We start from the raw sequence: 15,464 nt of genomic DNA on the forward strand, positions 1-15,464 counted from the left end.
ATTCTTATTATTGGTTTATATTCAAATCACTTTGGCACTGCTTGTTTTACCGTTTTTTCTACACTAATTGTTTGATTGTTTAATTACATTATTTTCTGCATGAGCCGAATTGCCTATGTTGCGCACCTGCACCTAATCAACTGAAGCCCCACTACTGGCCAGCGGCTCCAATTATCTGGACTCCACCAGAGAGAGCCCAGTTACAACGTTATTAGTATTTTATTACATTATCAGTTGTAACAAGCCCTGAAGTTAAAAAGCTGGGCAGAGAGATCAGAAGAACAAGGGACACTGACAAGGAAAGATGCCAAGAAAGAAAGAGACTGCAACAGTGTCTCCAAGAGCAGACAAGGGAACCTGTAGCTGAGAGTACCAAATTACCCAATTTCTTAGGAGACACCCTTATCAAGGGTGACTTACAATTATTACCCATTTGGCATTTACTGGAGCAATCTAGGTAAAGTACCTTGTTCAAGGGTACAGCAGCAGTGCCCCCCAGCAGTGGGACTGAACCCACAACCCTCCACTCCAGAGTCCTGGGGCAGGTTGCACAAAAGGTCTTAAATGCTTTTAAGACAATTTTTTAGGTCTTAGACTTAAATTTAAGCCCAAAATAAATAGGCCTGTTGCACAAAAAACCTTAAAGTCAGTTTGGTCTTAAATTGAAGTCATTTTTTAACCCTACACTACACCAGGCTTAAATGGGTATCTCTTGCTAAAGAAACTGACATGAAACCAACATGGCAGAACATATGCCAGGTAATTTCAATTTTTTGATATGAAAGGGCATACATACAAAGTAATGGAAGTTTAACTAATAATAGTTGCAACTAATTTGACACTGAAATGTTTAATTTAATTAATATAAACTGTATTAATACTTTAGGTGAACCATTACAAATCTATTATCTAGTATGTATTATAAAGAATGACAACTGTATTTACAACCAACAACTCTTAATAAATTGCAATAATACTTTTCCCAATTTAACTCGAATCTTGCCATTTTTAACTTTAACATTTTGATTTCTAGATCAAGTTCTTCCAAGAATTCAACGTAAAGGTCTTCTCTTTGAACCTAGTTTTTCTTTTTTAGTTTGAAATGGGGCTGACATCTTCAGAATCTGCAATTAAATAAGTAAATGTCCTGTTGTTATGTAGTCGGTAAAACAGCTGTACAATAAGCAGTATATATTAATAATTGTAACTATACAAATAGGCATACGTTAAGATGAATATTTGTATTAAACAACACTCCAAAACAATACGCATATTATGTGATGCATTATATATTTTTAATATAACAAGTGTTTCAGCTATTATATCAAATGTTGCACAGTGAGGTGTGTCGCTCTGTGTAGGTTTGCATAAGCTGTCACTAACTGGAGGATTAGAAATGTACTGAGCAAAAGCATGAAGTGTCCCCTCCTCAGCGTGCTTATTGAACGTATTGAGTGTCAGCGAGTTGTATGTATAAAAACCACTCGTTGAACTCGTAAAAACGTAGTATAAACTTTCTATTATTGATTGTACAGTTTTTAAACATAACATGAACAGTGACGTGAAACGAAGTACTTTTAAAAATAATTTAAAAATACATTTACAGTGCGCACTATGGCGGGGTTGATGGCATTTGCGTTTTGTGTTATTTCATTCCAGGCTTTATTTTTGTCAGCATTTCCACTCAAATGTATCTATTTTCTTATGATTAGTTGCTCAACTATCGCTCAACTAAGTTTTTCATTTTCGGTGAAATTTGTATTTTTTTTTTTTACTTTACAAACAGCCATTTTTTTTTTTTTTTTTTTGATCTTCACAAAAATAATAAGACCAGACTTTGCTGCTTAGCAACATCAGGTAAGCCAGAGCTAGCGTAAGACCAGCAGGGTTTTGTTTTGTGCAATTGTCTTATCGTCTGGCTAAGGCTAAGACTTAAAATAAGACCTTTTTAGTGCAACCGGCCCCTGGGCCCTAACCACTACTCCACACTGCCACCTACAGCCATGAGCAGCTGAGAGAACCTGCAGATGGGAAGCTTAGGGTTTAATTTGTTTTTGTTTATTTGAAAACTAGATTAGAATAGGGATTTAGTTTTAGTATGGATTTTAGTGGCGTAGGCAAGGGAAAATGGTAAAGATGGATATTTGTGAGGGGCGCTTATAGCGATTTTGGGGATTTCTCCTGTCCCCGGCAACCTCTGCCCAGACTAGAGATATGCAAGTCATATTTTGTATGTGGCCAAATAATTCAGGTGTCCCTGATTTGATGCCATTATTCTGAAATACCTTTCAATTTCAGAGGTTTAATCTCTGTGCCTTCATTGCATGCCAATAATTACATACACTTAAGAGATTCATAATTAAAATGTTACAAAAGGGCACAATATAATAGTATATATAATATACATATTTTGTAACATTTATATGCTTTTATATATATATATATATACATATATATATATATATATATATATATATATATATATATATATATATATATATACACTTACCTAAAGGATTATTAGGAACACCATACTAATACTGTGTTTGACCCCCTTTCGCCTTAATTCTACGTGGCATTGATTCAACAAGGTGCTGAAAGCATTCTTTAGAAATGTTGGCCCATATTGATAGGATAGCATCTTGCAGTTGATGGAGATTTGTGGGGTGCACATCCAGGGCACGAAGCTCCCGTTCCACCACATCCCAAAGATGCTCTATTGGGTTGAGATCTGGTGACTGTGGGGGCCAGTTTAGTACAGTGAACTCATTGTCATGTTCAAGAAACCAATTTGAAATGATTCGACCTTTGTGACATGGTGCATTATCCTGCTGGAAGTAGCCATCAGAGGATGGGTACATGGTGGTCATAAAGGGATGGACATGGTCAGAAACAATGCTCAGGTAGGCCGTGGCATTTAAACGATGCCCAATTGGCACTAAGGGGCCTAAAGTGTGCCAAGAAAACATCCCCCACACCATTACACCACCACCACCAGCCTGCACAGTGGTGACAAGGCATGATGGATCCATGTTCTCATTCTGTTTACGCCAAATTCTGACTCTACCATCTGAATGTCTCAACAGAAATCGAGACTCATCAGACCAGGCAACATTTTTCCAGTCTTCAACTGTCCAATTTTGGTGAGCTTGTGCAAATTACAGCATCTTTTTCCTATTTGTAGTGGAGATGAGTGGTACCCGGTGGGGTCTTCTGCTGTTGTAGCCCATCCGCCTCAAGGTTGTATGTGTTGTGGCTTCACAAATGCTTTGCTGCATACCTCGGTTGTAACGAGTGGTTATTTCAGTCAAAGTTGCTCTTCTATCAGCTTGAATCAGTCGGCCCATTCTCCTCTGACCTCTAGCATCAACAAGGCATTTTCGCCCACAGGACTGCCGCATACTGGATGTTTTTCCCTTTTCACACCATTCTTTGTAAACCCTAGAAATGGTTGTGCGTGAAAATCCCAGTAATTGAACAGATTGTGAAATACTCAGACCGGCCCGTCTGGCACCAACAACCATGCCACGCTCAAAATTGCTTAAATCACCTTTCTTTCCCATTCAGACATTCAGTTTGGAGTTCAGGAGTTTGTGTTGACCAGGACCACACCCCTAAATGCATTGAAGCAACTGCCATGAGATTGGTTGGTTAGATAATTGCATTAATGAGAAATTGAACAGGTGTTCCTAATAATCCTTTAGGTGAGTGTATATAAGCTTTTACTAAAATTACTGAAAAAGAGATATCTAATTCATATCAAATAGCAAGAATGTTAGTGTGCTTAAAGTAAGAGGGACTTGCCTCATTCATGGCATCGTCAATCTGTTTGAGCTCCTCATAGCAATCACAAGACTCCATTAGTGGCTGGACCATCACCTCATCAATCTGAGGAAAAAGCTACAAAGAACAGAAGAAATCATGAACAAACCACTACTTCAAATCTTGTTATTTTCATTGTAGCGACTACAGGCTGCTTGGTTTCTGAAAATGGAAGGAAATGTAATACTTATATAAAGTATTAAGTTATTAAATTATTAATTCATTATTTCATTATTATTGACATATTATTCAGACATTCATGGAGCATGGAGCCTATTTTGTCATATTGTATTTTCCTTTCAAGCACAGATCCCTCAACATTATGTATATATAAATATGTAAAATTAAAAAATAGTAAAAGGTAAAAAAGTCACTGAATATATTTAAGCTGTAAACCAAATACTTACAAAATAAAGAGAAATTGTTAACTAATTGATGGATTATGTAAGGAACACATGATACAGTTCTAGAGCATTGTGAGATTATTTTTAAGCATATAAAACATGTTATTCCTAACTTGTCAATTTGTTCTGTAACCTTCCGCCAAAATTTCGAATGACCCTAAAATGCTCATACATGCATTAAAACTCACGAAACTCGCAAGTGTTGTAGACACAACTTATACCAACTGAAAACTATACATGTCGGTCACATGGTGCCGCCGCCATGTTGCGATTAGAGGCGAAATTGTGAAATGCTACACAAACCTTCTCCAAAAACCAAAACCAACGGACACATGCATATGCCACTTCATACACATGCATACCTTATGCCCTACTATTACGCTTCTTCATCAGAAGTTGCTCGATCTCACGCTTTGTCCGCCTGGCTGCGTTTACTGATTCAAGCTTTGGTGCCTTCTACTCCATGCCACTTATACCCACTGTGCCACAAATTGGTATGCATGACACTAGTATAGAGTACTACCAAGGTTGTTAAAGGCGAGTTGCCCCAGTGAAAAACATGGGTGCTGTGGGCCAATGAAAAAAAAAGTATGCGCCGCTTCAGACAAGTTACACATTTCCTGCACACTGGAATGCAGTACACACATGAAACTCTGCACATGTGTGTATGCCTCTGCCTTGAAGAGAAAACCAGAAAATGAAGTTTGTGGGGTACACGGTTTAGCCGTAATGTTGGATTTAACATGAATCTGTGTGCGAATATGAAAACGGTTACTACTCCAGAACGATAAAGCCCAGTGCCCTGAAACTGTGCATGTATTACATAGCTACTGTAATCTATCAAATGTGCAAAAGGCAAGTGACTGCGTGCAAGAACATGGCAGCCACAAACAAATGACTGAGCACGTATGCAAAATACGCGTATTTATAAAAGCATGAACTTTGACCCCCAAAAAACCCATGAGCCATATTCAAAAACTCATCAAACTTGGCACAATAATAAATGACAATGTTATGCTTGATTGTGGTGAGTTTTGTCACCAACGGTGATACGACGCACTGGTACCGATGCTGAAGGCCATGTTACATGCAGCAGTGAATATCTACAGAACAGTGAATCCTAAGGTGCTTAAATTTTCAGTGATTAACACTAGTACAAACATCTGTCAAAGCTGAAAAAGCCAAGTTGATTGGACAAAAAACATGGCTGCTATACACCAATGGAAATGACAGCCTCAAGCATATACTGACATTCGTTATGTAGCCCTCTACCTCCATCATTAGGACAAACTTGGAAATTGCATTCTGTATCTTCAATGCAGAAAACTTTAAACATTCAAATGTCCATAAAACGCTTATACATGCATGAAAACTCACGAAACTCACAAGTATTGTAGAAAACACTTATACCTACAAATGCCATAAAAACTGCACATGCTGGTGTCATGTTGTTGCTAAAAACTGTAATAGGATTCTAAATTGTGAAATGCAACAGAAATCTTCTTCTCCAAAACCTAATGACACATGCATATGCCACTTCACACACATGCATACCTTATGCCCCACTATTACGCCTGTTCATCAGAAATTCCTCGGGGGCATGCTTTGTCTGCCATGTAGAATTCTCTGATTCCAGCTTTGGTGCCTTCTAATCCATGCCACTTATACCCACTGTGCCACAAATTGGCATGCATGACACTAGTACAGAGTCCTACTATGGGTGTCAAAGGCTAGTTGCCCTAGTGAAAAACATGGGTGCTGTGGGCCAATGAAAAATAAACTTATGCGTTGCTTCAGACAAGTATCACATTACCTCTACACTGGAATGCAGTACGCACATGAAACTCAGCACCTATGTCTATGTCTGTGCATTGAACATAAAACCTGATAATTAAGTTTGTGAGGTACACGGTGAAGCTGCAATGTTGGATTTAACATGTGTCCGTGTGCGAAAATGAAGACAGCTACTACTCCGGAAGTCTAAAGCTCAGTGCCCTGAAACTTTGCATGTATTACGTAGACACTGCTGTCTATCATGTGTGCAAGAGGCAAGTGACTGCATTCAACAACATGGCAGCTACAAGAAAATGACTGTGCCCAAATGCAAAATACACATATTTATAAAAGCTTGAAATTGACCCCAGAAAAACCTATCAGCAAAATTCAAATACTAACCAAACTGTGTTACAATATGTCACTTTTGACAGCAAATATATTCAGAACTATAGCCTTACGTACTTAAATTGTTAGTGATTAAACTAGTAGAAAGATCTGTCAAAGTTGATGAAGCCAAGCTGATAGGACACAAAACCTGTCTGTTGTACACCAACCAAAATGAAAGCTTCACATTTCAGCCACATCATGACATTCCTTATGTAGACCTCTACCTCCATCATTTGGCCAAACTTGGGAATTGCATTCTGCATCTTGAAAGACTCAAGAATGAAAATTTCACATGTATGCTATAATTAAGTGAAAAATACAATGATATCTTACATAATTGAAGCAAGCAATTAGGAAATTGAAATTAAAGTCCACTCACTTAGAATACATACCTCAAGCGAAACAAATGAAAAACGCAAATCTATACGACAGTGGATTAGAATTGAAAAGTACACATTTAATAACACATGCATCAAATCTGAAACCTACTGATACATCATGGAAGCCTTAAAAGTGCATGCAACTTCTAGTTTTTATTATTTTTCTGCCATTTTTTTAGAAGCCTATCAAAACCAAACATCTTGGATTATGCTGAAAACACTTCAGCCTCGATTTCTCATAAACCCTTAAACTGGCTGATGTGTGCTTTGGTATACAGTATCTTTGGACTGTGTTCTATACAGTTTTTAAAGAAAAGTTCCTACATGAAAAAACATGGCAGTAATGAACAAAAGATTTTGACTTACTGTAAATGTTGTTAAATTTTAAGCCTGCAATGACACACTGTCACCACTGGTAGCAGCATATACCACAAACAGGACAGAGAAAAAATTACTAAGCCGCCATCTTGGGCATGTACATCGTAACAACAAAATACTATCAGTCACTTGCAACAGTATTAGAGTGGAAACTATTGTTTTAAACACAGAGACACTTCTGCATGCAAATACAAATAGTGTAATCTGAGATGTGTTTGTAGTGAGGGTTGTTTCAGCTGTAGAGACCGTGAAGGAAAGCGAGGGAGAAACCGAAAGTGAAAGTAACAAATATTCTTAAATGTGATTCTCAACTGTAATGCAAGGTATTAAAATAAATACATGAACATGAACAGTGGTACCACAGTAATGATGTTGCTGGATCTGTAGTGGTGGGTTATTGCTTTCAAATTAAAGTTATTTCAAACTGAGATCACAACGAGTGGGTGACTTCCTGTTTGTATCATGTTACCGATGCAACACGGGGGGGCATAACTTCGTCCTCTTCTCTCTCAGTGAAATCGTAACTTATGGTGACATGTTATATACTCAACTGTGCACAATTTCTGGCTCTACACAGTGGAATTGAAAGGGTGAACTGTGCGAACTACACCCGAAAAACCTACTCACTGAGGCGCTTAATATTAATAATTGGAGATCTTTGCCCTTTAATGAAAAACATTGCATTTACAAGCTGTAATTATATATAACATGCACATCGGTAATCAATGTGACAATACAATGAAACAATGTAAGCAACTAAATGAGGTTTAGTGATGGTATCTGTGAATTGAAAAGCTGCAGCAGTTCTAAGCTAATCAAGTTTTTAGATTGATGTGCACAAACGAGATTTGTAGAATAAAGTGTTTACTAATTCATTATACCAGAGCTATTGATATTATAACTAATTTAATTTAAAATGATACATTGAATTCAAATCAGGGTAGTTGATTTTTTGAAATCAATATTGGCTTGTACGTTAATATATTTGACCACAAGAGGGGGAACTTGACCATGAAAACCGATTTTGTCAAAATGTGCCTTCATCTGATTTATATGATTAGGAGTCTGAAACCATACATTTCTTGACTGGAATCACCTGGAAGCCTCATTATTATAATTTCTCTGCCATTATTTTTTAAAAGCTTATACAAACAATACACTTGATACAGTGATGCACAGCTGTGTAGAGTGATGCCATATGTAATATGGAATCCATATGTCAGATGGGCTGGTGGCCAGTTTGGTTTAAGTGACACATTTTGGACAATTTTTAAACGTCGTCTTCCTGAAACCGCAAGTACGATTGATGTGGAATTTTGTACACATGCCCGTGGGTAGATCCTCCATCAGATTTGTTTAAGGCAATATGATTGATGAAACGAGACGGTTGCCATGAGCCAAATCAATTTCAGCAATGGTTAAATTGCATATGGTGTCATAAACAGCTGGTTTGAACTACATTATAATGTGTTAGACACAGTGGTATTGTGTAGATGTGTACTTGGCCCCCTGCAATGCTGCTTGCAGCTATATTTCTTATTATTATCTGCGTTGAAAAACGCAGATCTTGTTATTACTTGGTTTCTATATTCTTCTTCTTCTTCTTCTTCTTCTTCTTCTTCTTCTTCTTCTTATCTGCGTTGAAAAACGCAGATCTTGTTATTACTCGGTTTCTTTATTATTATTATTATTATTATTATTATTATTATTATTATTATTATTATTATTATTATTATTATCATTATTATTATTGTCTGTGTTGTAAAAAGCAGACATTGTTATCTCTCGGTTTCTTTATTATTATTATTATTATTAATAATAATAATAATAATAATAATAATAATAATAATATTATTATTCTCGTTTGTGCACCAAAATGTCAACGCATCTCCTCCTACAGTTTTGCACTGATCCACACCAAACTTGGCAGTCTGCAGGCGCTATGTCCTGAATTGTATGCTATTGTTTTTATAGTGGTTGTGTGGTCTACTTCTGGACCTACATGCCATATGCTGTAAAAGTGAAAGTAGTATATAACTCTCTAACGGCTCTAAATACAGTCATAGTACTTATTGAATGCTTATAGGAAACCTTATGTGCTCTATCAGAATAAACCACTTGCCATGACCTGTGACCTTCCTGGACTGAGATACAGCATCTAGGATCTGATGGAAATGTCATCAGATATTGAACATCTCATTACGCCTTCAAGTATGCTTTTATGGCCAAACATACTATTGAACACTAATACGAACTCCTGCATGAAGTTTTGAAAAATGCTATCGGTTTTCCGATCTGAGCTATGGATCATGGGATACGATGATGGTGTCTATAGAACATGTATAGGAAACCATATAGCCTCTATCCATGGATGTCCTTGAACTTGACCTACGATCTCTCTTTCAAGGTCAAACATGAAATTGTAGGATTGTATTGTGAAAACACTGCAAAAGCCATAACGGGCACCATGCCACATATAAAACAGGTCAAATGTGTTCTTTTGAGATAAAACAATTTGAACTTTGACTTTTAATTGAGGGTTCAAAGGTCAATTTTTTTGCCTTATAACTGCTTACAGGGTATAGATACAGTCACATTTACTATTGGACATGTATAGGAAGCCATGAGTGGGCTGTCTGAAAATGTCCTTCATTTTGACCTTTGACCTTTAGGTGGAGGTCAAATTCTCATTTTGACTGATTTTTGCTCTATAACGCCTAATACAGTGTATTACACTATAGAACACATATAGGAAACTGTGGGCTGTCTAAAACTGTCCTTGGTTTTGACCTTCAACCTCTCTTTTCAGGTCAAATTCTCATTTTGAGCAATGTTTGCTCTATAACGCCTAACAGAGATGAGATAGGCCTTTGGTCGATATAGAGCACATATAGGAAGTCATACATGCACCATCTAAAAATGTCCTTCATTGTGACCTTTGACCTCTCCATCAAGGTCAAACTCAATTCCAGTCCTATTTCCATGTCCCACAGCTCAAATCTGACTTCAGAAAGAGCATTGATTTATTAGTAAAGAAATGTCTAAATATCTTTGCGCTTCACCGCTGAATTCTAATTAAAAATCATTCAAAATGTATCTTTTATTGTAACATCTACAAAATGAAGTTCCTCTAATGTCCGCTAGATGTCCAACTTGCTCTGAGATATTTATTTATTCAACACAACAAGCTTGGAAGACTGTGCTACAAACGCGCTACAGGGCTTTGCATAGCATTGTGATGGATCTCGTTGCTGCAAACACCTGCTTCATAGCCCTGTATTTAGCACTGTTTTATAAACATCTCTGTATAAACGCCTAAACTAATCACAGCACTGTATAACTTTTGCTATAAACTACACAATCTACAAATAAATAAATACAACTAGCAATAACAATATAAAACTCTATTGATATACTTTTAACTCTGAGGACGAATTAGGCGCTGTAAGTATTAATTTACGGAGAAACAATTTGAGATAGAGGCATGTGGTTGTTTTAGTTGCGTAGATTCGTCTGAAAAGAAACATGTGTGGTTTGTTTACATCTCGTACTTCATGGTTTTAGAAATTCAATGCGCAATGCAGCACATGGGGCTGGAATTGCCCAATGGAGAGGATGTTACTATGTGTGTTATGTGCCATGGAGATCTGCTTTTTTAAACTAGCCAATCCATAAAACCCTGTCTGAGATAGCTGTATTAGAACAGCTGATAAGGGGAGTCGAGTTACAGACACTGAGCAGAGGCAGCTGAAACCAGATAGAGGGGAGGAGGGAGAGTGCCAAAGAGAGAGGGAGAGATAGAGGGACTTTTCTAATTCAGCTCATAATTCAAGTATAATAGATGTTTTTGGTATGTATTTGATGTCTATGGATTCAGAACAGATTCAGCTATACATGTATGATGTACTTATAATGCAGTATATATTATATTATTATAGTATATCATATATTATATGTGGAAAATATGAAATAAAATATGAAAAGAAAAATAATTAGATTTTTTTTTTCCAGCAATGGAAAATAGAAGCAGATCCAGAGTGGGCACCGACTATCCACAGATTTACCCGTGCCAGCCCCACTGGGTTGCAACTGGACAAAACAAACACTCACAGTCCACTGGATCACACACAGACACCTTTGACAATTGCCCCTCTGGACACACTACACCCTCAATATAGCCCTGCTTCTTTAAGCAGGAACTGTGAGCACTCTAAGGTCAGCAGAGTATATGCCAGGTGCCCCTCTGCAACTTCTGGAGAGGCCCAGCTTTGCTCAGTTGCATGTCCGAGTGACCTGAATAACTCAGGGAAAATAGAATAACAAAATTCGATATGGTCTACTTGCAAGACACGTGCATTATTTCTGTGTTATTTATATAGTATATTGAAAAACAATGCATATTTCAATACCTAAGGCTTTGAATAGCATATTCTAAGTGCCAAAACTGTTCACAATTACTGTGTAGGGTGTGAAATCAATAATAATAACACAAAACATTCAGTTTCTTAACTTTTTTACTTTATTGCACATTGTGCACTCAAATACTGTGTTATACGTATATTATATGTGAAAAATTAGGTTGTTTCGAAACGTTAGATCGACATGTCATTGTATAAAAATGTTGCAAGATCACCATCCTCACCTTTCGATACACGCTGCATCGTACCAGCACCGCCTTTAGGAACGAAACCTGAAATGCTGGACTGAGAATCCGCTAATAGAATAGAATAAGAAACTCTCTGTACTTAAATACAGCATTGTACTGTGTAAGGGGTTTCATTTGACATTTGGTGCATTTTAACTGCTTACATAATAGAGATACAGTCACTATTACTCATGGACCCGTGAAGTCACCATAAATGAGCAATGCAATAATGTCCTTAGTCTTGACCTTTCATTTCAGGTCTAATGCTCATCTTGATTGATTTTAGCTTCATAACACCTTACAAAGAGGAGATAGGCCTTTGGTCAATATGGAACACATATAGGAAGTCATATATGCACCATCTAGAGAAATGTCCTTCGTTGTGACCTTTCACCTCTCTTTCAAAGTCAAACTCATATCCAAAGTCAGTGAAGTTATAATTTCACCAAGAAAGAATGTTCACAGCTGCAGTCTGACTTCAGATTCTAAAAGGGCATCTTTGGATTAGTTATGACTATCACCTTTGTGCTCCGCATAATCTCGTTAACAAATTAAGTTAACATCAAAGACCCTCAAATTGGCAAACTTGACACTAATAGAGTACAAAAATGTGATACATATGTAGGTTATTTTTGTCCCTCATTCACTTTTTGCTCATAGATGATATTTTATTGTACATTTACAGATATAAAAATCCTCATTAAAATAAGATCTATCAATCTTAATTATCTATAGAACACCTTTTCAAAGCATGTTACAAGAAAGTGCATCATACAATGCATACATAATTTGAATGTTGTAGTATTGCAGTAAAATAAATGGATTACATTTCATCATGCATGAAGTTAGAGGATTATATTGCTAAAATACATTAAAAATAAACAATTACAATGCATTACACTGCAGCAGAGGGACCCATGGTTGGTGACATCACACACGTACAGTCCTTGCTTGCTTTCTATCAAACAGTACTCAAACCCTTGCGAATCCAACACAAAGTCCCACAGATTTCCCAATGCTCTGCCGTTACAGGAGCATGTCAATTTGTCCCAGACAAATTATCCCGTGACAATTTGTCCCTGAAATTTGTCCCTGACAATTTGTCCCTGACAATTTGCCCCCGCTACAAATTGTCTCTGCCATTATTGGTCCCCGTGACAATTCGTCCCACGACAGTTTGTCATCCCCACTTCAATTTGCCCCATCATTATATGCTCTCCACTTGAGCATTTGTAACCATGAGTGCATTCACATTGTAGAGCCGTAGAACACACACATGTGTATATATAGTAGGCAGGCTATATAAATATATATATAATACACACACACCTCTTTTGTATAATTTATTATAATGTATGTTTTTAATTGATACATTCATTTGAGACTATAACCCCAATAATTAAGTTTTATACAATTAGTCACAACAGCTGGCAGCGAGGGCTGCAGGCTATTTAAAATAGGTTTCATGTTAAACATGTATATCAGTTGGTGCGATGCTTAGGGAACAGTGCTGCAAACCTGGTGATCTGGGTTCAATTCGTAATCAGTCCTTGTTATTTTCTTACATCTCCAATTCAGAAAAGTTGGCACAGTATGGAAAATGCTAATAAAATCAAAGAGGAGTGATTTGTAAATGTACTTTGACTTGTATTTAAACAAAAAACATATAAAGACAAGGTATTTGATGTTTTACCTAATCAACTGCATAGTTTGTTGAAGGTAAACGTTTATTTTGAAATTGATGCATGCAACATGTTCCAAAAAAGTTGGTACAGGGGCAATTTAGGACTAATAGCAATGTGACAAGTTGAAATAAGAAGGTGATGTGAAACAGGTGAGGCAATCGTGTAATCATAGTATATAAAGAGCCTCCAAAGGCCTTAGTCCTTCAAGAGCAAGGATGGGTCGAGGCTTGCCAATCTGCCAAACAGATGCATCAGCGAATAATCCAACACTTTGAGAACAACATTCCCCAAAGACAAATCGGTAGGATTTTAGGCATTTCACCTTCTACAGTGCACAATATAATTAAAAGATTCAAGGAATTCGGTCAAATCTCGGTGCATAAAGGGCAAAGCCAAAAACCACTTCTGAATGTGCGTGATCTTTGCGTCACATTGCTATTAGTCCTAAATTGCCGTCACAACTTTTCTGGAACGTGTTGCATGCATCAATTTCAAAATAAACGTTAAGACTGTACAATGCAATAGTTAGACCTCATCTGGAATACTGTGTACAGTTCTGGGTACCACACTTCAATAAGGATATTGCTGCTCTAGAGGCAGTTCAGAGGAGAGCAACCAGACTTATTCCAGGTCTGAGGCCTACTCAGAGAGACTGGAGGGAACTGAACCTTTTCACCCTGGAATAGAGGAGACTACGTGGGGACTTCATCCAAGTCTTCAAAATCATGAAGGGCATCGACCACATCAAACCAGAGGAGCTTTTCCAGATCAGCAGGGACACATGCACCCGGGGACACAAATGGAAATTGGGCTACAAGGCATTCAAAACGGAAAAAGGAGACGCTTCTTTACACAGAGAGTAGTCACAATCTGGAACAAACTCCCTAGCAATGTGGTAATGCTGAAAATTTGGGAACATTCAAAAATAGACTGGATAGGATCCTTGGAACACTTAGTTATTAATGGACACCAAACGAGCATGATGGATCGAATGGCCTCCTCTCGTTTTGTAAACTTTCTTATGTTCTTATCTCTGATCCCTCAGATGTCACTGCCTTAAAAACCGTCATGAGTCTGTAATGGATATCCTGACATGGGCTCGGGAATACTTTGGTAAAACTTTGTCAGTCAACACCATTCGCCGCTGCATCCACAGATGCAAGTTAAGGCTTTACTATGCAAACAGAAGCCATACATCAACACTGTCTAGAAGCACCACTGACTTTTCTGGGCTCAATCTCATCTGAGATGGACAGTAGCACAGTGGAATCATGTTTTGCGGTCCGACGAGTCAACACTTCAAATAGTTTTTGGACAAAACAGTCATCGTGTTCTCCAGGCCAAAGAGGAAAAGGACTATCCAAGTTATTATCAGCGTCAGGTCCAAAAGCCAGCGTCTATCATGGTATGAGGGTGTGTCAGTGCCCATGGCATGGGTAACTTGCACATCTGCGAGGGCACCATTAATGCAGAAAGATATGTACACATTTTGGAGCAACATATGCTGCCATCCAGACATTGTCTTTTCCAGGGACGTCCCTGCATTTTCCAGCAGGACAACGCCAAACCACATTCTGCCCAGATTATAAGCGCATGGTTGCGTAAGCAGAGAGTGCGGGTGCTAGCATGGCCTGCCTGCAGTCCTGACCTGTCTCCAATTGAGAATGTGTGGTGCATTATGAAGCGCAAAATAAGGCAACGAAGGCCCCAAAATGCATAATGGATGAATGGGGGAAAATTCTGCTTGCTAAACTTAACCAACTGGTGTCTTCAGTGCCCAAATGCTTAATAAGTGTTATGAAAAGAAAAGGTGATGTTGTGGACTGTGGACTGTCCCAACTGGAGTGTGTTGCAGTCATCAGATTTGATTTGACATGAGTGTATATTTTCAAAAATAAATTAAATAACATCAAATAATGTGTTGACAATTTGTTTTCAATATAGTACAGGGTGAATTGAATTTTCAAATTACTCCTTTTGTTTGTTT

Source organism: Amia ocellicauda, chromosome 6, assembly GCF_036373705.1.
Source record: "Amia ocellicauda isolate fAmiCal2 chromosome 6, fAmiCal2.hap1, whole genome shotgun sequence".
NCBI lineage: Eukaryota > Metazoa > Chordata > Actinopteri > Amiiformes > Amiidae > Amia > Amia ocellicauda.